This window comes from Balaenoptera acutorostrata, chromosome 5, assembly GCF_949987535.1.
Source record: "Balaenoptera acutorostrata chromosome 5, mBalAcu1.1, whole genome shotgun sequence".
NCBI classification, from domain to species: Eukaryota; Metazoa; Chordata; class Mammalia; order Artiodactyla; family Balaenopteridae; genus Balaenoptera; species Balaenoptera acutorostrata.
This window is the reverse complement of record NC_080068.1, coordinates 3842322-3865489: the sequence shown is the minus strand read 5'-3', so window position 1 is coordinate 3865489 and position 23168 is coordinate 3842322. Positions and strand designations below refer to the sequence as shown.

The 23168-nt window shown below is 44.2% G+C and overlaps 1 long non-coding RNA gene across 3 annotated transcripts in view; it reads right to left on the bottom strand.

Moving 5' to 3' along the window:
- The window catches only part of LOC103012613 (uncharacterized), an 84355-nt gene that overhangs the window by 8601 nt on the left and 52586 nt on the right, over nucleotides 1-23168 (bottom strand). For 2 of the 3 annotated variants that reach the window (XR_451172.2, XR_009008377.1), the window contains exons 5-9: nucleotides 9910-10000; nucleotides 6896-7006; nucleotides 4733-4795; nucleotides 3662-4137; nucleotides 2554-3501 (exon numbers count right to left, since the gene is read on the bottom strand). This is a non-coding gene — a long non-coding RNA (uncharacterized LOC103012613). Of the gene's footprint in view, nucleotides 1-122; nucleotides 1351-2553; nucleotides 3502-3661; nucleotides 4138-4732; nucleotides 4796-6895; nucleotides 7007-9909; nucleotides 10001-23168 lie in introns of those variants that run through there. The other variant, XR_009008376.1, reaches the window with a different exon arrangement.

The following is a 23168-nucleotide window of genomic DNA, read 5'->3' as shown; positions in this document are numbered from 1 at the left end:
GTGACTTCTGAGCTACTCCGAGTTCTTTCCTGGTCTCTGATTAGGCCATGTCTGATAACGTCCCATTGGCCTGGTCCCCAGACCTCTCTACCCCACACCCCTGCCCCCCCTCCCCAGACCTGCCAACAGCACAAATGGCCCCTCTGCACCATCTCAGGAACTGTGCAATTTTGTGAGACCTTCACTACTTCAGAACACACATCTTTTTCTTCTTCTTCTTCTAAAGCTGCCCATGTGGTATGAGGCACTTGGTAAGGCTCTCCCTTCTCTGGACTTCAGGTGGACACAGATCTCTATTTTGTTTGGATGCCCCTCAACTTATCTTAGGTTTTGACCATCACATAGACAGTCTTGTTTGAGACCCGAAGAGCTACGGCACTGGATTCCTTTTGAGAAATTCAGGCCTCACCTGCTTCTATCCCTTCTATCCTTCTCTTTTGATCTTCTCATGTCAGGAAGGTCCTTTTCTTAACCAGCAGGAAAATTTTCTTATATCATATTCTCCATCTTCTTTTGCTCTGTGAATTAAGCTCTATAATGACTCCTTCAAGCATTGGCTCAATATCTTTCAATTCAAGTCCTGAAGAAGGTCTAATTCGCCATGGGTCAGCATGAGGTCTAAAGGTCAGGCTCGGAGCTTCAGTTTTTTTTTTTTTTTTTTTTAAAGTTTTTTTTACTTGATTTTATTTATTTATTTATTTATTTTTGGCTGTGTTGGGTCTTCGGTTCGTGCGAGGGCTTTCTCCAGTTGCGGCAAGCGGGGGCCACTCTTCATCGCGGTGCGGGGACCGCTCTTCATCGCGGTGCACGGGCCTCTCACTATCGCGGCCCCTCCCGTCGCGGGGCACAGGCTCCAGACGCGCAGGCTCAGCAATTGTGGCTCACGGGCCCAGCTGCTCCGTGGCATGTGGGATCTTCCCAGACCAGGGCTCGAACCCGTGTCCCCTGCATTAGCAGGCAGATTCTCAACCACTGCGCCACCAGGGAAGCCCCGGAGCTTCAGTTTTAATGACCATTCAGGAGTTCAGACAGGAAGACTTTACGAAAGCTCTCTCTTCACCAGAGGTTATCCGATAATGGGGAAGAATGAAGTGGTCATTTTCAAAATAAGCTAATCATGGCTTCTATCTTGGCGTACATTCAAATGGAGTTTAACCACATCAAAAATTAACGTCATCTGGGTGCAATCATGTGCAAATAGATTTTGTCCACTTATGAAATTTGAGAACGAAAAGATAACGCCAGGTGTTTTTTTTAATGCCTAAAAAATGACTCTAATAACTTTGAGTTGACATCTTAGGCGGCCTTAGTTCAGATTGTTTGCATATATTCATAATGCTCTAAGAGTCCCTTAGAAAGAAAAAAGAAACATTTACTCAGTCACCACTTTGCATGACATGCTGTTTAATTCTGTTTTCCAACTTGTTCAAAACACTCTCTTGGGATAGCTGAATAGTTTTTCTAAATCATACTTGTGAATTGCTCCTAAGATGGCAATGGCTTTAGCATGTTATTTTTATAATCTATACATCTAAAGTTATTTAAATATGAGTTTTTATAAAAGCATAGAGGTAACTGGCCAGGAATTTAGTGTTAATTTCCTAAACTTTATTACTTCAACCAAGCCTAGTGTGTGCACCATAATTTGTAAAGCACCGTTAGCACAGATGCTATAAGAAAACTCAAGGAATGTTTCAGAGGTTGAATCCTACCATTGAATACCACTGAGCCGAATGTTTACTAAAACATTTTTGCCTTGGGACTTCCCTGGTGGTCCAGTGGTTAAGACCCTGTGCTTCGACTGCAGCGGGCACGAGTACCATCCCTGGTGGGGGAACTAAGATCTCACATGTCACGCTGCACAGCTGGAAAAATAAAAAAATAAAACATTTTGCCTTTTGTTACATGCCATCACTAAGTTATTTTTCATCATATTGTTGTGTGTTTTTTTAATCTGGTTATAAGGAGCCAGAAATAAAGCATCATTTCTGGGAAGTAAAGAGAAAATACACAAGAAGCAGGAGAAAGAAAAAATAGCAATCCAAGGGTTTCTTAGAAAACAGGCATCAATAGAAACATAGTATCTTGAAAACAGAGATGACAGACCTGCTGTATGCTGACCTCAGATCCACTCTGGGGACCACATGTACGAAGAACGCAGACCATGAGGGTCATTCAGATGGAGGAAGGATTGAAAATGATACCATGCTTAAAAAATCAAGATAAAGACCTCTGAGAGATTGCGATGCATTTAACAGAGAAGACTCAGGGTGTGATGGTTAATTTTATGTGTCAAATTGACTGGGCCAAGAGATACCCAGATAGTTGGTAAAACATTGTTTCTGGGTGTGTCAACAATGTTTTAATGTTAACATTAATGTTTAATGTTTTGATGGCATTAGCCCACTGTGTCCCCCTTTACCTGGCAAAGCAAAAAAGCTATTCTTTTCTACTTCACCCAAAACTCTGTCTCCGAGATTCAATCAGCGTCGGGGTACAGAGGCCAGACCTGGCTTTAGAATCAGCAGACTGAGGAAAGAGTATCATCCTCACCATTAGATGTTGTGGGTAGATGACATCTAATCTCCCGAGGGCCTGGATGGAAGACAAAGGGGCAGGAAGGGCTGATTCGCTCTCTCCGAGCCATCCATCTTCCCTGCCCTCGGATATCAGCCTTCAGACTCCAGGACCTATACCATCCGCCCCTGATTCTTGAGCTTTTGGACTTGGACCGGAACTCACACCACCAGCTTCCCAGGGCCTCAGGCCTTCAGCTCAGATTGAACCACACCACCAGCTTTCCTGGTTCCAAGCTTGCAGACGGCAGATCATAGACCTTCTCAGCCTCCGTAATCACGTGAGCCAATTCTTATAGGAAATCTCCTATGGGTCTGTTTCTCTGGGGAACACTCACACATGGGACATTCAGAATAACGCCCTTCAGATGTGGGAAGTACTGTCAGGGGAAATCAGTCTTCCTGTATTGACCCTCCAGGCACAGAGGTTTTCTCCAGCCAACCGTACGGCATCTCTTACAGGTGGAGATGTAAAGAGACCCACGGGTCCCCATCACGGTAACGTGCGACCACAGCAAGGCCACCAGCTGACAGAGCTGCCATCGAAGGAACCTGAGCATCAGACGGTGATAGGAACAGTTGAATTTTAAGTTCCTTTATGTCCTCTGGCCTGAGATTTACAGTCAAACAGCATGGGTGTTGAGAGCATACATCTACCGAACCTGGGCTCTGAGAAGCTCAGTTTTACCATCGTCCTTAAAGTGCTGTCCACATCGGAGGGCCCCTTTGTGGGTTATCAGACATTCACAGGGTCAGTGAGCCCTCAGGGCAGAGCGAAATATAGCACATTCTCAGGAAAGTTCCCTGCTACCTTTACGACTAATCCATCCTCTTGAAGATCCTCTCAGAGAATGATTCAGGAATCGGAAGACAAAGCATCACTGAGGACACACCTTTGTTTACAGCAGACATTGAAACAGAGCAGCTGCAAGAAGAGAAGAATCATTGTTAAAAATCCCGGCCATCTGGACTTTTTTTTTTTTTTTTTAATGTTTTAAAAATGCATTTTACACAAACCTTTGAAACACAAGGAGTCAGGAATCGCTTTTACTGTTCTGCACTTGAACATGGCAAAGGCAGCTTACCTGGAGGCTGGGCTCTCTGTTCTGCGTCTCTGAAGTCGGATCAGGTTGCATCCGACTCAGCAGAGAGTTTCTCCCCTTGTGTCTCTTCCGTCCTCGTGGACTCCAGTTCCAGCGACTCCATGCAGGGCTCCAGAGTTGGGCCCCAGGTTTGCCCCTTTTATCCAGAGGAAAACGTCCTTTCTGAGAAGTGCGTTTCTGTTTTTCGGTTTTGGGTTAGGGTGTTGAGTGGGTTCTGTGCGTCCCCAGAGGACATCCTGCTACCTCGCACGGGAGCATCTTTGGCCCCGGCGGTTCAGCCGCCGGAACGCACGCGCCTTCTATTCGTTTTCTGGTTGTCGAGTGACCCCTGCTGGTCACTGGGAGATGTTGCCGCCTTCGCTCATCTTGTTTCGAGTTAAATTCAGTCATCAGGCTGGAACTGCCACTTTCCGAGATTCGGTTCGCCTTTGTTTAGTTGTGATAGCTTCTATGAATACCTGTCGTGCGATAAATGCCATTTTCATCGCATTAAACTCAGGGTTTTGAAAACCGCTCCCCATAAACTGGTGAAATTCACAGCAAAGGAAAACACCTCTGTGCTGGTGAATCTTCATGATTCAGTGATCTCGTGCTGACAGAGGAGATGACAATTTTTATATTTTCTTGAAAAATACTAGTCGGCAACAGACACGGGGACTGACACGTTTTGAAGCCCAGCTGGCGGCACAAAACATTTGCTTAAGCCTCGCCCGGTTGCTCCCATTGACGGAACATCCATAGCTACCCAACCATAGAGCAAGGTAATCTACGGCTTACACAGCAGAAAGGATTATAAATGAGGCTAAAAACATCCCAGCATTTCAGAAGTCAACAGCCTAGCCTCCCTGGACCTTTCTATCTGTAAAACCATTGGCATTTGTCTATTGAATAATTTTTTGTTTAGTGCACCTACTATGTAAAAGGCTTGAAATAGGGCAGGGAAGAGAATGGGTAATAAACAGAAAATAGAATACAGCCATAGGTTAGCTGCAACAATTTTTTTTTTTTTTTTTGCTGTAACAATATTAAATCTATACATTTTGAGTCTCTTACCTGTTCGTATGTGTTCAATAATTTATTTCCGTGAGGGTCAGTGTCTTCTACTGAGATTCTCATCTGTTGTACAGTGAGAGAAAAAGCGATAGCATAGACTTAATTACCTTAATATTGTAATGACTAGCAACCCCCTTCCAATAATTCACAATAAACAAAGCTACACCTTTAAAAGGATTGTACTGTATACTCTTATGGAAAATAATAGCAGCTCACTTCAGCCAGAGCTGAGATGGGCAAACTTTAGCTCAGCCAATGATGTAGGTTCCTTAAATCTCTTTAGAGGAAATATGAGAAGCATCATTTTCAGTAGTCTCAGAGGTCAACTCAAGATGAAAATGCAGGAGAAAGGACAAGAAGATTGGATACTCATTGGTTATATGGATGTGTGTGTGTGCATGTGTACAAATGTTCCATATACACAAATACTCATAAATAGATGTCCAAACCCTAATGTGAATGGAAGAATCACACTGATAACCTAATACGTTTACGGGATTTGAATGAGGCACTGCCTGTTACCTTGTGATTTTCCTCTGTTAAATCTTAGGCACATGTAGCATATCACCTCCCTCTCTTTAGACTTTGCAAACCAAGCTATTATTTATTCTATTTATTAGTACTTTCTCTTGAAAAGTCAATCCTCCATAGACGCAGAAACACTTTTGTTGTATTTTTTCTTTCCTCTGAATTCTCATCTCTGTTTGCTTTCATCCTGGCAGTGAAATGCCGCAAACTGAATACAGTACCCCAGGCTTTTTAAAAAGTCTTCGGGACTTTCTAATAGTAAAGACCTTGCCTGGGTTTGAAAATCAGCCTGTTTAGAAAACAGTAAATTCACAGCTTTATTCATTTAGAGTCTTATCACAGCTCTCCTTTTTATTTATTGGCATGCCTTTTTCTCTCTCAAAGATCTCTTTACTTTATGTGGTTCTTATAACATCTTGACCCTTTCAGTCGACGTTAATTTAACTAAATATTTCTGCTTCTCTGTGTATTTTCCCTTGAAGTTTTCATTTTCTGTTGATGCTCTGTCTTTTAACTGTTCCTTTTGTTCCATTTTCCAATACTGCAGTGACCCTTAGAGCTTGGAGGAAATATTTGCAAATCTACACTGACTTCCTGTTTATTTATGGCTCTTTCAGCAATGTTCTTTTCTTTGCAAGGAGCTCAAATTCACCAGCAAGAGCTAAGGTCATACTCAAAACATACCTCTGACTTCAACCAAAGAATACAGGGAGAATAAAAACTGAAAAATATTTTAAGAATCCTAAAGATACTCTGACTTGATTTAAGGTATACATTATAAGGTACATCGTTCTTTTTTGCAGTGAAATGGTGTGGTCTCTGGATGTATCTCTTTTTCCACCCAACTTAAGAATTTAAATTTTGTTCAGTTTCACAAGATGAGAATTCTCCAAATATCGTGGAATTTATCTTAATAAAAAAGAAAACAAATCCTGCTCAGTTCCTTCATCTTACAGTTTTTGCCTTGAGGGCATCACCTGAGGACATCATCTGAAGTATCACCTGAGGGTATCACCTGAGGGCATCAGTGGAAGTTTGCTGAACAGTCTGTATTGGTGGCGCACCTGACTCAGCCTGGACAGCGGCCAAGTGTCACTGCTGTTTTAATTCTTTGGCTTTTTTCTTCTTCTGACTAAGGTATTGCTGTTTCTTCATCTTAGCTATAGCCAGGCTTTACAAAGTCTGTATCATCAAGTTTTCATTTTTAGGGTAAAGATATCTTATGGTTGGTGCCACTTGTTTGTTCTTTTTATCTGGCAGATGCCTATGTAGATAAGCTCCTGAATCTGAGATCACCTACAGACCATGCTTTCAAATACCGGGTGAGTGGAAAGGCAGTTGGATCATCTCCACCCATTTCTGTAGATGATTTATTGTGAACGCCAATAATTATTTCCATGGTGTGCTCTTCATGTCTCTACTACTGGTTCCAAACACCGAGATAGAATCACAGACTTGCACAGCTAGGATGGAGCTTAGTCCAACCCCTTTACCGTATAAATAAGGACTAAAATGTTGCTAAAGAAGTTACGGGATTGTCCGTGGTCACAAACGTTGGCCAATGACATAGCTAGAAAAGTATCAGGTCTTTGTGAATTTATATGTATGTGTGAGTAGATGTTATGCAGAACTTACCAGAGACAGCAGATGGTCTGAGCTCTTCACAAAGCTTGGCTTTTATAACCCTTATAGCAGCCTTCCGAAGTAGATACTCTTATTATCTATCCAATTTCAAAGATGAAGAAACTGAGGTGCAAAGAGGTTAAATAACTTTTTCAAGGTCATGTCATAGGGAAGAACCTTTATGTTCTATTACAAGTTCATCACTAAAAGGACGTTGCCTATAAGCTTACATTATACATAATGGCCCATCTCTGGGACCCCTGCCTCCCAGGTCATGAGTGTGAAGCTAAAATACCTTGGTTTAGCTCACAGGAAACATCCTGACCAGGCCCACCTGTGAAGGGCTGCAGGAAAAAAGAAATTCACACATCTTCTCTGGAGTCGCGCCGGCACCAGGAAATGTTTGATTTTACTTCCTCTCCTTTTAGTTTAAAAGAAGCTTGAATTCTAACTCAGGCAAGACGATTCTTTGGGATGTTAGTCCACCATCTACTGGGTCTACTGGCTTTCTGAATAAAGTTGCTATTCCTTGTCCCAACACCTCATTTCTGGTTTTATCGGCCTGCGGTGTAGCAAGCAGTACGAGCTTGGACTGGGTAACAATCACACAGCTGGTAGGTGGCAGAGCAGGGATGGAAACCCAGGCAGTCTGGGTCCCAAGCCTGGTCTCTTAATCACTATCTTTCACGAATGTCAAAGTCAGTTACATGTCATCAAGATGTCAGCCTGTTCCAACTGATGCATAAACTACCTCAGTATCACTAAGCTCTCCATCATCAATCAACACATCTTGGTTTCCAAAATTATCCTCACCCTGGAAACATAAACAATCTCTTCAATTATTCACCCATCGAGCCAAGGCATGCTTTATCCAGATGTGAACTCCTACATAGGGAGAAATATAAAATCTCACTCCCTTGTCCTCAGGGAAACAAATTCTGAACCAGAAGGTTACAGCAGACTTTTGAAAATCGCTACCCTCTGTCTGCTCCACTCACAATATGTTTCTATAAGCCCCCTTCTGTCCCCCTAGTGGGATTGGAGCGTTTCTAAGGCTGAGATGCAGGGTAAACACCTTTACATTGAACAGATTTGTTCTGTATCCCCTGTTTGCCTGTGGCTGCCTTTTGCTTTTCAAGAACCTTTGGGAGTGAGGCATCACGCCAGACACCTGAGGCAAGGCACACAACAGATGTAAATCGTGCTCCTCTGTCATCCAGGGTCTGCCCTTGTCCAGATCTTCTGGAGCCTGTCACACAGTGGCTTTGCACAAACCATGCTCCGTGGTCACTAGGACCCCGAGAAGAATGACCTTAGTATCAGCTGGTGAGAATACAAGGAAACTCGGAAACTCAATGAGTCCACAGTGCCTGGAGAGGAGTGGCTAAGAAGCCCTTAGCACCTGGGGTTTAAAGACCATCCTCCACTCAGGTTTTCATTATACCAGCAACTACAGCATCAGGGACATTTACTTGCAATGGCATAACAACAAAAGCACACCAGAGAAAGATGTTTCTTTGACTTACCTGTTGCCTTAATGAATTTTTGCTTGTAAGGTATGAAGAAAAAGACTGTAATATTGTCTTCCTCTAAAACACAGCAATTTGACAGGAACAACTATTTATGCTGTGGGAGCATTTACTGGCCCCAAAGAGTCTGAGGTAGTTTGGAGTGATTTTGAAGGGGTTTCGAGAAATACAGGGCAAAGACCCTGAAGGGTATGAAAGGAAGTAGATGTCAGGTGTGGCGTTATCCATCTGTGCATGCCCACCCACAGAGTCAGAAAAGGCTTCCAGTGTTTTATCTCCACAGAACAGCAGATACTTCCATTGTTTTCAGGAGAAAAGGACACGTTTAAAAGTTGAAAAATCACCCAGCACATACAGTGTAGGGTGTAGAGTTCTGGGGAAAATCTGGAGCAAGTTAAAAGGGATCTATAAAATCGTGTAGGGGAGTCAGAGAGAAGTAACATGAGTAAATTTCTTCTTCAGACGTGTGTATGAAATGCCTTCTTTGCTATCACTGTATTACACATTTGGATCTTTGTGTTAAGTGTTGTGGGTTGTCTGTAAATATGATTCAGGGTTTTATTTTCTTTTCCCTCAGATGATCATTTATAGTGAATAGTGATAAATGATAGTGATAGTTTTAATCATGGTTCCACCTTCACCCAGGGTGGACACCACACTCACTCAAGAAAGCACCCAGGTTATTTGCACCAGGATAGGCGCAGAGTGGACGACCCACTCTCCCCTCCCACAGGCCCTCTGCCCAGCAGGAGCTGGTGATTAGCAAAGCCTGCTGGACCGGCTCCCTTCAGGTTGAGGACTAGAGAAACCATGTCTGGCCTGTGGGTCAGAGAGAAACCGAAGCGAGCCAAGGGAGGCGGCGCTGACCGTTGGAACGGCCTTGGTCCCTTGGCTTTCCTAATCTTCATCCCAGTACATGCAGGTCCTTAAAATGAGCTTTGTTTTCCTAAATCTAGTGCACCTCTCGGCTCCCTGCAAGCAAAGCACCCAACTGAGCACAATATGAAATTAATCAGTGACGTAGCCATTCAGGGGAGCAGCTCTGGATTTTATGTCCTGAACGCACTGCTAACAAATCTACTCTGTCCCTCGTGTACACATTTCATCCTTCACCACATTCCACTCAAGGGCATTATTTTTCTTCCATTTAAACCCTCTTTGTCTCTAACATATTCTCTCTCTCTCTCTCTCACACCACCATCATCTCATCCCCCAGCACACAGTCTCTGTCAGAGAGATACAGGGAGAATCTCTGCCCTCATTTGAGGAAACTGGTCTCCAAACCTAAAAAGAAGTAGTGAAAAATCTAGTTAAACATAACATAATGTAAGGTAAGCTCTCAGGCCATTTCTAAGTATAAATGAAAATTAGTGGAAAATTAGACTTTTGTGACTTCTTACTGCTGCGTAACAAATTACTTCAAGATTCAGTCATTTAAAACAGTAAACATTCATTGTCTTGCAGTTTCTGTGGGTCAGGAATTCAAGAGTAACTTACATGGGTTGTTCTGGCTCAGGGTTTCTCATGAGGTTTTATTCTTCAGGTTTCACCTGGAGCTGCAGTCATCTAAAGTTCTCTAAGAGTTTGTCTGAAATTAGATTTGACTGAGGTTCACTTATGTAGCTGGTAAGTTTGTGCAAACTGTTGGCAGGGGGCTTCAGTTCCTCACAAAAGGACTTCTCCGTAGGGTCTCTTGAGTGTCCTAATGCAACTGTGGCTGGCTTCCCCTTGGGTGAGTGACTCAAGCATAAGCAAGGCAGAAGCATTATCTTATGACTTGGCCTTGGAAGCCATTCACCATAATTCCTGCTACATTTTCTTGTTGAGAAGAAAGTCACTAAGTCCATTCATATTCAGAGTAGGCGGGTGGAGGGATTAGACTTTACCTTTAGTAAGGAGGATTAAACCTGTCTATTTAGTAATATGCTCTATTGAGTAAATATTAAGCATATATTTTTAAAACACTATTTAAGCTCCTAGAATTTAAATATTCCTATAAGCAGTATATGGTTTTCAAACCTTGGCTGCTAATTCCTCTCTCCAATTTTCCATAAACTTTACCCATTCCAAGTCACATAGTGCTGTTGAAAAATAAATCTTCTGAGTAATTTGGGGTTCAGTTATACAGCATAGTGGCTCCTGAATTGACATCCATGAAAATCAATTTTAATTCATTCATATGTGGCTAAGTAAAATATTTTATGAGGTACTAGATCAAACATCTGTTCTATTTCTTTCAACTACTACTTCAGTAATTGAATTATTTTTGGAAAAGCAATCAAATGAGTTTCTCATAATTATAGACTGTTGATTTGTTCATATTTCATGTCCCTTACAACACTTAAGTTAGCAGGTTGTTTTTTCTACAAAGCACTTGTTCCATTATTTTACTAGAAGCTAAAGCAATCTTATTTACCCAAGTGACTTGCTTCTCAATTGAAATCTGTTTCTTAAGAACAATGACAAACTAAGAGTGTTTATCTTATTGTTCCAAAACTGAACGTATATTTCTCTTCTGGGTGATTGATTTTCACTGCTAGGAAACAACAGCAAGTATCCTCAGAAATGTTCATTTAAGTAAAGCAAGAATCCACCAGACAAACATCATGCAGATAAACAGAAAACACTGCTTCCTCTTGCCGAGTCCACAGTTGGGTTAACAGAATAACAAAAGTCAAAGAGGCAGTGTATCTAATTAGATCAGACAACGTATTTCAGTGAAAAAGTAATCAGATCAGATGTTTAGCTCATTTGCTCATTCAACAAACATTTGTTATATATCTGCAGCGTACCGAGGGGGAGAAGTCAAGATGGTGGAATAGGAAGACGCGGAATTCGTCTCTCCTCACAAGTACGTCAGGAGCACATCTACAAATGGAACAGTTCTCACAGAGCACCTGCTGAACATTAGCGGAAGACTTCAGACACCTAAAAGGACAAGAAAAGTGCCCTCGCCACTGGGTAGGATGAAAGAAAGAAAAGAGGAATCGGGAAGGGACCAGCAGCCCTGGTGGGGAGCTGAAGGTGAGGGGAGGTCCCCGCACTCAGAGAAACCCCTCACAGGAGGGAAATCAGCTGGGACAGAAAGGGACCTTCAGGGGATTGGAGGGGAGCGCAGCAGATGGTCTGTGGAAGGCAGGACAGAGTAAGAACTGTGCACATGGCCTGTGCCGCAGCCCTGCACACCCCAGCCTGCGTCATGAGTCTCCTGGTGCAGAGGGGGACTGAGTGCTGGAAAGTGGGGTTTGGAGCGTGGACCCAGGGAGGGGACAGCTGCTGGCTGTGAAGAGACAGCCTGAAGGGACAGGAGTAAGGAGCTCCGCAATCAGGAAAGTTTGCGGAAGAAGCCTGGGACACCACAGAGGCAAGGCATCATTGTTGAGTGGCTCACCAGGGGTGGCCACCATCACAGCCCCCTTCCCCACCCGCTGGCCTCTTCAGCCTCCGTGGGCACTGGGAGGGACTCCCATCTGAGTCAGCCTCACCCACCCCTCAAGCCAAGGCCTCTTCCACCTGCACAGGCTCCTAGGTCCTGAGCGCCACCCATGCCAAAGCCTCCTTGGGAATCAGCCCCGGGTGCCCCTGCCGAGCCACCGATGCTGGCGGGGGCTGAGTGCTAAAGCGTGGGGTTAGGAGAGCGGATCTGGGGAGAGGACTGCTGTTGGCTGTGTGGATACAACAGAGGGGACGGGAGGGAGGGGCTCTGGGGCCGGGAATGCCCCTAGGGGAAGTGTGGTCTGCCTAGGAAATGAGGCGCCATCGTTGAGTGCTGCACAAGGGGCAGGGCTGCCACCTCCCCACATGCCAGCCCCTGCCTCCGTGGGCACTGGGAGGGACACCCACAGGAGCGAGTGCGCCCCAGTCTGTCACAGCTGCCTGACAGTCCCCGCCACTGCAGCAGCTCGCACACACCCCCTTGTGGCCGCCGTACCCCTCCCCGACCTGAGCTCGTAGTGTGCCCTAGTCAGCCGCAGCTTGTGTTCCCTCTCGCCTGGGCACGGAACAGACGCCTGGGAGTGGCGCGCATGCAGAGGTGGGGTCAAAACCGAAGCTGAGCCCCTGGGGCGGTGCGACTAAAGAAGAGGGACGGAGATCTCTCCTTGCAGCTGCACACGCCGTGGGTTAAATCCCCGAGATCGGCTTGGTAAAGCCTGCATCCGTGGAATATCTGACAGGACAGTGAGTGCTCTCACAACCAAGTCTCGTCTAGCCTTAGCAGCAGTGGACTCTGGGGGCAAGTACACGTGGGGGTCGGGCCACGTCACAGCCTGAGCGGCCCCCACCGTGCCCACAGCAGGTCCAGACACCGACCTTGAGACACTGGAGGGCCTCCTGGGGAGGCGGGGGCTGGCCGTGGCTCACTGTGAGGGCAAGGACACTGGCAGCGGAGGCCTCAGGAAAAGATTCTTATTACCATTATTCTTTATTTTGTTTGTTTCATTTTGTTCAGTTGTTGTTGCTTTTATTATTTTTATTTTATTTTTTTATTATTTTTAATTATTTATTTATTTATTCCTTTTAAAATTCTGTAGTATATTTTCTATTTTTACTTTTTTGTTGTTTTGTGGTTTTTTTCTTGTTCTTTGTTTTTTTGTGGGTTTTTGTTGTTTTTGTTTTTTGATTGTTTTTGTTTTTGTGTGTTTTATGTTTTCTTTGTTTTTTTGTAGCTTGCTTTCTGTTTTTGCTTTGTTTTTTATTTATTTTTTTTGTTTTTGTTTTTGGTTGTTAGGACGAGAAAGCCACCCTGCTCCTGAACTCCAGTTGAAGTGTAAAGAACAAAGTCCAGACTTCTGATGGATAAAGTAGTAAAACACACCTCCATTACCAAGTTTATAGTCTTGAAAGCAAAGCACCATTAGAGGGGATAAAGTTGAAGATATAGACAAAAGAAAGAATGCTTAGTGTAGCAAGTTCCTGGATAAGGAGAGAGAGGACAGTGTCAAAGGACAGACTGACCTTAAACATTACAAATGGCATCTTATCTTCTGAGACTAAAAGAAAGAGGGTAAGATTAAGGAGGAAACAAAATCCTATAGAGAAGCGGGTTCAGGGAACTAAGAGGTAGCTACCTTGATTAATTGACAATTAGTGCAATCAAAACAGCTGAACCAGGAGATCCAGGGGACCCAGACATTAATTACAGATAATTTGAAGGTCAAAACAATTAAATCCTGTAAACCAAACAAAGCATAATGATGCAAACACAACAAAACAATTACTATAAAATAATGCTGGATCCCTATTTCATTCTTTAAAGCAAAATTTCAGTTAGATCTAGATTCAAAAACATACAGTATAGAGATTCCACATATAAGTGATGTCATATGATATTTGTCTTTCTCTGTCTGACTTACTTCACTCAGTATGACAATCTCTAGGTCCATCCACGTTGCTGCAAATGGCATTATTTCATTCTTTTTTATGGCTGAGTAATATTCCATTGTATATATGTATCACATCTTCTTTATCCATTCCTCTGTCAATGGACATTTAGGTTGTTTCCATGTCCTGGCTATTGTAAATAGTGCTGCAATGAACATTGTGTGCATATATCTTTCGGAATTATGGTTTTCTCTGGGTATATGCCCAGGAGTGGGATTGCTGGGTCTTATGGTATTTCTATCTTTAGTTTTTTAAGGAACCTCCATACTGATCTCCATAGTGGCTGTACCAATTTACATTCCCACCAACAGTGTAGGAGGATTCCCTTTTTCTCTACATCTTCTCCAGCATTTATTGTTCGTAGATTTTTTGATGATAGCCCTTCGGACCGGTGTGAGGTGATAAATCATTGTAGTTTTGATCTGCATTTCTCTAATAATTAGTGATGTTGAGAATCTTTTCATGTGCCTCTTGGCCATCTGTATGTCTTCTTTGGAGAAATGGCTATTTAGATCTTCTGCCTATTTTTTGATTGGGTTGTCTGTTTCTTGATATTGAGCTGCATGAACTGTTTGTATATTCTGGAGATTAATCCCTTGTCGATCACTTCATTTGTAAATATTTTCTCCCATTCTATGGGTTGTCTTTTCGTTTTGTTTATGGTTTCCTTTGCTGTGCAAAAGCCTTTAAGTTTAATTAGGTCCCATTTGTTTATTTTTTGTTTTTATCTTCATTACTCTAGGAGGTGGATCAAAAAAAGATCTTGCTGCAATTTATGTCAGAGACTGTTCTGTCTGTGTTTTCCTCTAAGAGTTTTATAGTATCCAGTCTTACATTTAGGTCTTTAATCCATTTCCAATAAAAATTAATTTTTAAAAACATAGAATAAACCCCAGAAGTATCAGAATAAAATAATTACTATGATATAGTAGGATCCATTGCACATTTTTAAGACTAAAATATGGGTCATGATAATGTCACACACCATTTTTAAGAAAAACTCCAGCATTTTACATCCCCCTTCTTCCTGGCTACTTGCTCTGCTGTCTTGGCTGTTTCTACAGGTTACGTATGGTTGTGGACTTTGCTGAGATGGTAGAGACAGTAGCTAACCTGCAGAGACTACAACCTGACCTGTGAATTGAAACTGCAGATAAACTGCCAAGGTTGGCGAACGTAGCTGGTTATGGAGTGTTCCAGCCCTCACCACAGTGTATTGTAATTCAATTAAAATACTCTAAAGATAATCTCCTTTCATTCACCCAATGGCACTGAGGCCCCACTGAGGAAAGAAGCCATATTAGAGGTAAAAACAACAAGAGTGGAGGCACTTTTTGCTCTGAAGAGGCTCAGTTTCTGAGAGCTGCCTTTGACTGCAGAGAACCTTCCATCCTGAGTCTTTCCACTGATCTCCTCCAGGAGGTCTTGGGTCTTCCTCTCCACATTCCTCATCCTGGAATACTGGAATAATTCAGTAGAATCAGGAGAATATTCAGATGGGACCCTGGCCTTTCTTCTGACCAAACTAAATATTCCTCCATCCTTTCATTCCTTCCTTCCAATTTATGCCATTATACAAACAATGAAATCAAAGTTCTGATTGTCTGTAGCTCACAAAACAATGGACTCAGCTCTAAACATCTTGTTTTCATTCTGTAAAACTGTTTTAGAAATTATTTTAAAATTAAGGGAAAATAAACATCCATATCTTACGTGGACTGCTTCTTACTTCAGAAAAAAACAAGTTACAACAAACATGACTGGTGGGCAGGACAACAGAATCAAGATATATGATCTCAGGTGCCCTTTGGAATTAATTTTATCATTTTATAAAACCCCGTAAGAGATTGCTTCCCACCTGCACCTCCTGAAACTCCTAGAGCCGTGCACCAGCAGCACTTAATCACCGAGTCAGCCCATGTACCAGCAGGTTTTGTATTTGTTTTTGTCTCTGCTAAACTTCAGGGACCTGTCTGAGAAGGACACGGGTCCAGCCTCTCTCCTGGACACTGTGAGAGCAAGAGGATGTTACCATCACCATTCATATCACCTTCATGGACTCTCCTTCCTCCCTTGACTTTGGGCATTTCTGCGGTGCTTTGCTAGAGAAAGGACAAAAAGCCTATGCATTCATTGCTGTAAAATTTTGAGACAAGAATTCTGTTCAGTCTTTGTTGACTCACAGAGCACACAGTGTGCAAAATCCCCTTTGACATACATACACTGCTATGCATAAAATAGATAACTAATGAGAACCTACTGTATAGCACAGGGGCCTCTACTCAGTGCTCTGTGGTGACCTAAATGGGAAGGAAATCCAAAAAAGAGGGGATATATGTATATGTAGAGCTGATTCACTTTGTTGTACAGCAGAAACTAACACAACATCGTAAAGCGGCTAAACTCCAATAAAAATTAATTTTAAAAATCCCCTTCCATGTTTTAGGAAGATAAGAGTCTGAGCACATCTTTGTCTTGAGACTATTGTCTCTTTTTCACTGTTGCTTCCTGAGGAACTGTTTCCAGCTGACGGTGTTAAGTTTGGACAACAGTTATGATGTTATAGGCGAATATTCAGCCCTGAAGGCCCTTTAGGCTGCAATTTAAGGACAATGGCCGAAGCAGCCCCAAATCCTTCTAGTTGACCAAGCTCAAGGCAAGCGAGGTGGAACAGCAGAAAGGTCTGACTGGGTGTCATGCACAAATTAGAAAAGCAAAGTTTACCGGAAGACTCTGGCCCAGGAGCTAGTGTTACACATGGTCACAGGCTCTGATTGTCACCCAAGGCTGGCTTCAAGGGGATACAACCTGTGCAGTCACTTAAGGCGCCATCAGAAGAGCCCGCGCTCAGTCACACTCTGTTGTTACCATCTTAAATCCTTAATGATTTTTGAATAAAGGCTCTGCATTTTCATTTTGCATGGGACCCTGCAAATTATTTAGCCAGTTCTTTCATCAGTTCTTCTTTGTATACATCGTGAGGCAAGAAAAAAGAAGAGTCATGTGAAGTCAAAGCAGCTGACGATCGATCAGGGAGGTGGGGACCCCAAGATTCTTCTCTCCATCCCCAGTCCCTTCACCCAGCCTGGGCCATTCAGCACAGTTTAAAATTACGCCCTCTGACCCCTCAATCACCATCTGCTCTGATTTCAAATAAGAAGCTGAACAATAGTAAAATGTAAGCTCATGCCTTTCTTCACGCTCACTAGAAAGATCCACTTTATGTAAGGGAGCTGCAGGGGAGAAATATGCCGTAGCAAGAGGTCCTCGGAGGGAGGCCAGGCAGGGAGAGACACTGAAAGAACTGAAGGGGGCTTTCCAGGAAGAAATGAAACGAGACCTTCAACACTCAGAAAGGTGTAAAAGCAAAAACAGGATGATGTTCCCAGAAAACGGCCCAGATCCCCTCCTGCTGGCAGAATCATGACCAGGAGGTACAGGATGGCAAGGCCCACATGATATCTCAGAAGACAGCCCAGATTGCAGCCTGAACAAATAAGAGGCTTGTCTTTTGTCAACAGAGAGAGGAGATAGCAATTTAGCAAGTGTAGTTCTGGTTTTCCTAAGACTCAGCACATGCTACATGCAAGTGGAGGAAGAGAGAAAGAAGGGGAGAGCAACTGGTCCCCGGGAAGATTATTCAGAGTGAGTGTTGGGCATGTGATGGGGGTGGGAGGGGAGATGGACGTCACACCTGCCGGGAGGTTGGAGAAAGTCGGGAAGATAAGTACGGAAGCAAGAAGGCTCCAATGTCTCAGACAACGGTGCGGGAAAGAACAGCATTCTGATAACTGCAGGTGACGTGATGTGCTCCACAGTCTCAGGTGACCCAGGACCCCTCAGGACTCCCATCCATAGAGCACATTAGAGTTTGATATACGCTACATAGTATTTTCTCTTAATTAAACTTTACAGTAAAATTACTTGTCTTTTATTTCAGATATCCCCAGGAGTGCTGGAAAAGAGAAATGCACAACCAGGAATTATTCCATAAAAGTAATTACCTGCAGGAATTCATAGAACCAACGTGCTGATTCCGATGTTACACATGCTATTAGCCACATTCAAAAAAATCTTAATACAAACAAAATATTTTTATCCTCTGCAGATGGTATCAGCTCTGAAGAAGAAGCCATTTCAATGCTGACGTGATAACTGCAGATGCTACAAACAGTGGGAAGACCAGAGGACTGGGGATATTGATTCTGGATATAATTCTGCCTCTGCTACAACCTGACTACAGGGCACTGGCCAATCATAACCTGTGATTTCCACTGAAGAGGAAATGTTTAGACCAGTGGTCCTCAAGGTGGGATGACACACCCAGCAATATCAGCATCACTTGGGAACTTATCAGAAATGCAAATTCTCAAGCTCCAGCCAAGATCTACTGAGTCAGAAACTCTGGAGGCTAAAGCTGTGTTTGAACAAGCCCTCCAAGTGATTCTGATACATGCAGAACACTGGAAACTACTGAATTAGGTGAAGTCCAACTGTCCTGTCGGCTCAAAAGTTCTAAGCATTGTCAACGGTATCCTCATCCTCTGTAGTGTATATCAAGAGCTTACCCTGTGTCCCCCACCCCTGTTCTAAACACGTTTTGTACAACAATCCATCTAATTATTACAACCCCCTGGGAGGTCAATTCTATTATTATTGCCACTTGGCCAATGAGTTCTGAAAGGGTCAGGTCGCTGTGATGAACCACCAAGACCCTTCTTGTTCCTCCAATTGCAGAGACCCATCCTGCCCAAGGAGACATCCTTTCCAGAGAAGCCCATACCAAGTAATGAGTCACAAAAAGGTTTAAAGGCCTGACCCCACCATGGGCCAACTGTGACAAGCATGTGTGCTCCCTCCAGAGCTCCCCATGGGCTTGGCCAAGCCTTGGTCAAGACTGCATCACAGTCTGATTTCTCCCTCTGCCAATCTTGCCTGCTTCCCCTTCCTTTCACATGTGTTGATCCCTAAGTGCTCTGAACACCAAACTTTTCAGCGTCTGCTTCTGGAAAACCCATTTTACAACAGTGGCTGACTAATGTTAGAAGTCATGGTTGGTGGAGCCAGGATTCCAATCCAGGCAGAGGGACTCTAAGCCTTGGGCTCTTAACTACTTGTTATGCTGCCCTGTAATGTGTCACCCAACTGGCTTGTAAATTAGTGGCTCAAGCATTTGAGTATGAGATGTTAGAAATAATTTAATTTTAAGGCTACATGGGATTGCCCCAGGTGGTCCCAGGTGGCCGCTGGCTTGTAGTGAGCAAGCACTCACTTGATCTGAGAATTTCTGATGCCCAGTGTTATGCTGTGTGATGTTACCTCCCCCCTTAAGGAAAATAGTCATATATTATAATACCAATGAGATAAGATCTTTAGGTAAATTATAATTGTATAGGAACATTTGGCACAAAGCCTAGAACATATTACAGTTGACACCACAGAAATACAAAGGACCATAAGAGATGACAATTATATGCCAACAAAGAACATAATCTAGAAGAAATGCATAAATTATTAGAAACATACAACTTACCAAGACTGAGGCAGGAAGGAACAGAACACCTGAACAGACAAATAACAAGTAACAAGATTGACTCAGTAATCAAAAACCTTCCAACAAAGGAAAGCCAAGGAACAGATGGCTTCACTGGTGAATTCCAACAACCGTTTGAAGAATAACTAACTTTAACCCTTTTCAAACTCTGCCAAAACAGAGAAGAGGAGGGAACACTGCCAAACTCATTATATGAAGCCAGTATCCTGATACCAAAGCCAGATAAAGATGCCACAGGAAAAAAAAAAAAACTACAAGCCAATATCCCTGATGAATGTAGATGCAAAAATCCTCAACAAAATACTAGCAAACCAAACCCAGAAACACATTAGAAGGATTATACCACGACCACCTGGGATTCATCTCTGGGATGTAAGGATGGTTCAACATACATAAATCAACTAATGTGATTCACCATATTAACAAAATGAAGGATAAAAATCACATAATCATCTCAAACAATGCGGGAAAAGCATTTGACAAAATTCAACACCCCTTCATATAAAAATTCTCAAACTAAGTACAGAAGGAATTTATGTCAACATAAAAAGGCCATATACACAGGGAACTCTACTTCACTTCGCTGTACAGTAGAAAATAACACAACATTGTAAAACAACTATACCCCAATTTAAAAAAAGAAAAGAGGGGAGGAGGGAGAAGATGGCGGAAGAGCAAGACGCGGAGATCACCTTCATTCCCACAGATACAGTAGAAATACATCTACACGTGGAACTGCTCCTACAAAACACCCACGGAACGCTGGCAGAAAACGTCCGACCTCCCAAAAGGCAAGAAACTCCCCCCGTACTTGGGTAGGGCAAAAGAAAAAAGAAATAACAGAGACAAAAGAAGAGGGACGGGACCTGCACCAGTGGGAGGGAGCCGTGAAGGAGGAAAGGTTTCCACGCACTAGGAGCCCCTTCGCGGGCGGATACTGCGGGTGGCGGAGGGGGGAAGCTTTGGAGCCACGGAGGAGAGCGCGGCCACAGGGGTGCGGAGGGCAAAGCGGAGAGGTTCCCGCACAGAGGCTTGGCGCCGAGCAGCACTCACCAGCCCGAGAGGCTTGTCTGCTCCCCCGCCGGGGCGGGCGGGGCTGGGAGCTGAGGCTCGGGCTGCGGTCGGATCGCAGGGAGAGGACTGGGGCTGGCGGCGTGAACACAGCCTGAAGGGGTTAGCGCACCACAGCTGGCCAGGAGGGAGTCCGGGAAAAAGTCTGCAGCTGACGAAGAGACAAGAGACTTTTTCTTCCCTCTGTGTTTCCTGGTGCGCGAGGAGAGGGGATTCAGAGCGCCGCCTAAACGAACTTCAGAGACTGGCGCGAGCCGCAGTTATCAGCGCGGACCCCACAACAACAGGGGCACAGAGGGAAAAACGGAGAGATTCCCGCACAGAGGCTTGGCGCCGAGTAGCACTCAGCAGCCCGAGAGGCTTGTCTGCTCACCCGCCGGGGCGGGCGGGGCTGGGAGCTGAGGCTCGGGCTGCGGTCGGATCGCAGGGAGAGGACTGGGGCTGGCGGCGTGAACACAGCCTGAAGGGGATGGCGCACCACAGCTAGCCGGGAGGGAGACCGGGAAAAGGTTTGCAGCTGCCGAAGAGACAAGAGACTTTTTCTTACCTCTTTGTTTCCTGGTGCGCGAGAAGAGGGGATTCAGAGCGCCGCCTAAACGAGCTCCAGAGACGGGCGCGAGCCGCGGCCATCAGCGCAGACCCCAGAGACGGGCCTGAGACGCTAAGTCTGCTGCTGCCGCCACCAAGAAGCCTGTGTGCGGGCACAGGTCACTCTCCACACCGCCCCTCCTGGGAGCCGGTGCAGCCCGGCACGGCCAGGCTCCCGTGATCCAGGGACAATTTCCCCGGGAGAACGCACGGCGCGCCTCAGGCTGCTGCAACGTCACGACGCCTCTGACGCCGCAGGCTCGCCCCGCCTCCTCCGTACCGCTCCCTCCCCCCGCCTGAGTGAGCCAGAGCCCCCGAAGCAGCTGCTCCTTTAACCCCGTCCTGTCTGAGCGAAGAACAGACGCCCTCAGGCGACCTACACGCAGAGGCGGGTCCAGATCCAAAGCTGAACCCCGGGAGCTGCGCGAACAAAGAAGAGAAAGGGAAACCTCTCCCAGCAGCCTCAGAAGCAGCGGATTAAAACTCCACAAACAACTTAATGTGCCTGCATCTGTTGAATACCTGAATAGGCACCGAATCATCCCAAATTCAGAAGGTGGACTTTGGGAGCAGGATATATTAATTTTTCCCCTTTTCCTTTTTTTGTTAGTGTATACGTGTAGGCTTCTGGGTGAGATTTTGTCTGTATAGCTTTGCTTTATAATAGCTTTATTTTACTTCACTATATTATATCCTCTTTCTTTCTTTCTTTCTATTTTTCTTCCCTTTTACTCTGAGCCGTGTGGATGAAAGGCTCTTGGTGCTCCAGCCAGGCATCAGGGCTGTGCCTCTGAGGTGGGAGAGCCAACTTCGGGACACTGGTCCACAAGAGACCTCCCAGCTCCACGTAATACCAAACGGCAAAAATCTCTCAGAGATCTCCATCTCAACATCAAGACCCAGCTTCACTCAACGACCAGCAAGCTACAGTGCTGGACACCCTATGCCAAACAACTAGCAAGACAGGAACACAGCCCCATCCATTAGCAGAGAGGCTGCCTAAAATCATAATAAGGCCACAGACACCCCAAAATACACCACCAGACGTGGACGTGCCCACCAGAAAGACAAGATCCAGCCTCATCCACCAGAACACAGGCACTAGTCCCCTCCACCAGGAAGGCTACACAACCCACTGAACCAACCTTAGCCACTGGGGACAGATACCAAAAACAACGGGAACTACGAACCTGCAGCCTGTGAAAAGAAGACCCCAAACACAGTAAGATAAGCACAATGAGATGACAGAAAAACACACAGCAGATGAAGGAGCAGGCTCAAAACACACTGGACTTAACAAATGAAGAGGAAATAGGTAGTCTACCTGAAAAAGAATTCAGAATAATGATAGTAAGCATGATCCAAAATCTTGGAAATAGAATAGACAAAATGCAAGAAACATTTAACAAGGATGTAGAAGAACTAAAGAGGAACCAAGCAATGATGAAGAACACAATAAATGAAATTAAAAATACTCTAGATGGGATCAATAGTAGAATAACTGAGGCAGAAGAAAGGATAAGTGACCTGGAAGATAAAATGGTGGAAATAACTACTACAGAGCAGGATAAAGAAAAAAGAATGAAAAGAACTGAGGACAGTCTCAGGGACCTCTGGGACAACATTAAACACTCCAACATTCGAATTATAGGGGTACCAGAAGAAGAAGAGAAAAAGAAAGGGACTGAGAAAATTTTTGAAGAGATTATAGTTGAAAACTTCCCTAATATGGGAAAGGAAATAGTTAATCAAGTCCTGGAAGCACAGAGAGTCCCATACAGGATAAACCCAAGGAGGAACACGCCAAGACACATATTAATCAAACTGTCAAAAATTAAATATAAGGAAAACATATTAAAGGCAGCAAGGGAAAAAAAACAAATAACACACAAGGGAATCCCCATAAGGTTAACATCTGATCTATCAGCAGAAACTCTGCAAGCCAGAAGGGAGTGGCAGGATATACTTAAAGTGATGAAGGAGAAAAACCTACAACCAAGATTACTCTACCCAGCAAGGATCTCATTCAGATTCGATGGAGAAATTAAAACCTTTACAGACAAGCAAAAGCTGAGAGAGTTCAGCACCACCAAACCAGCTTTACAACAAATGCTAAAGGAACTTCTCTAGGCAAGAAACACAAGAGAAGGAAAACACCTAC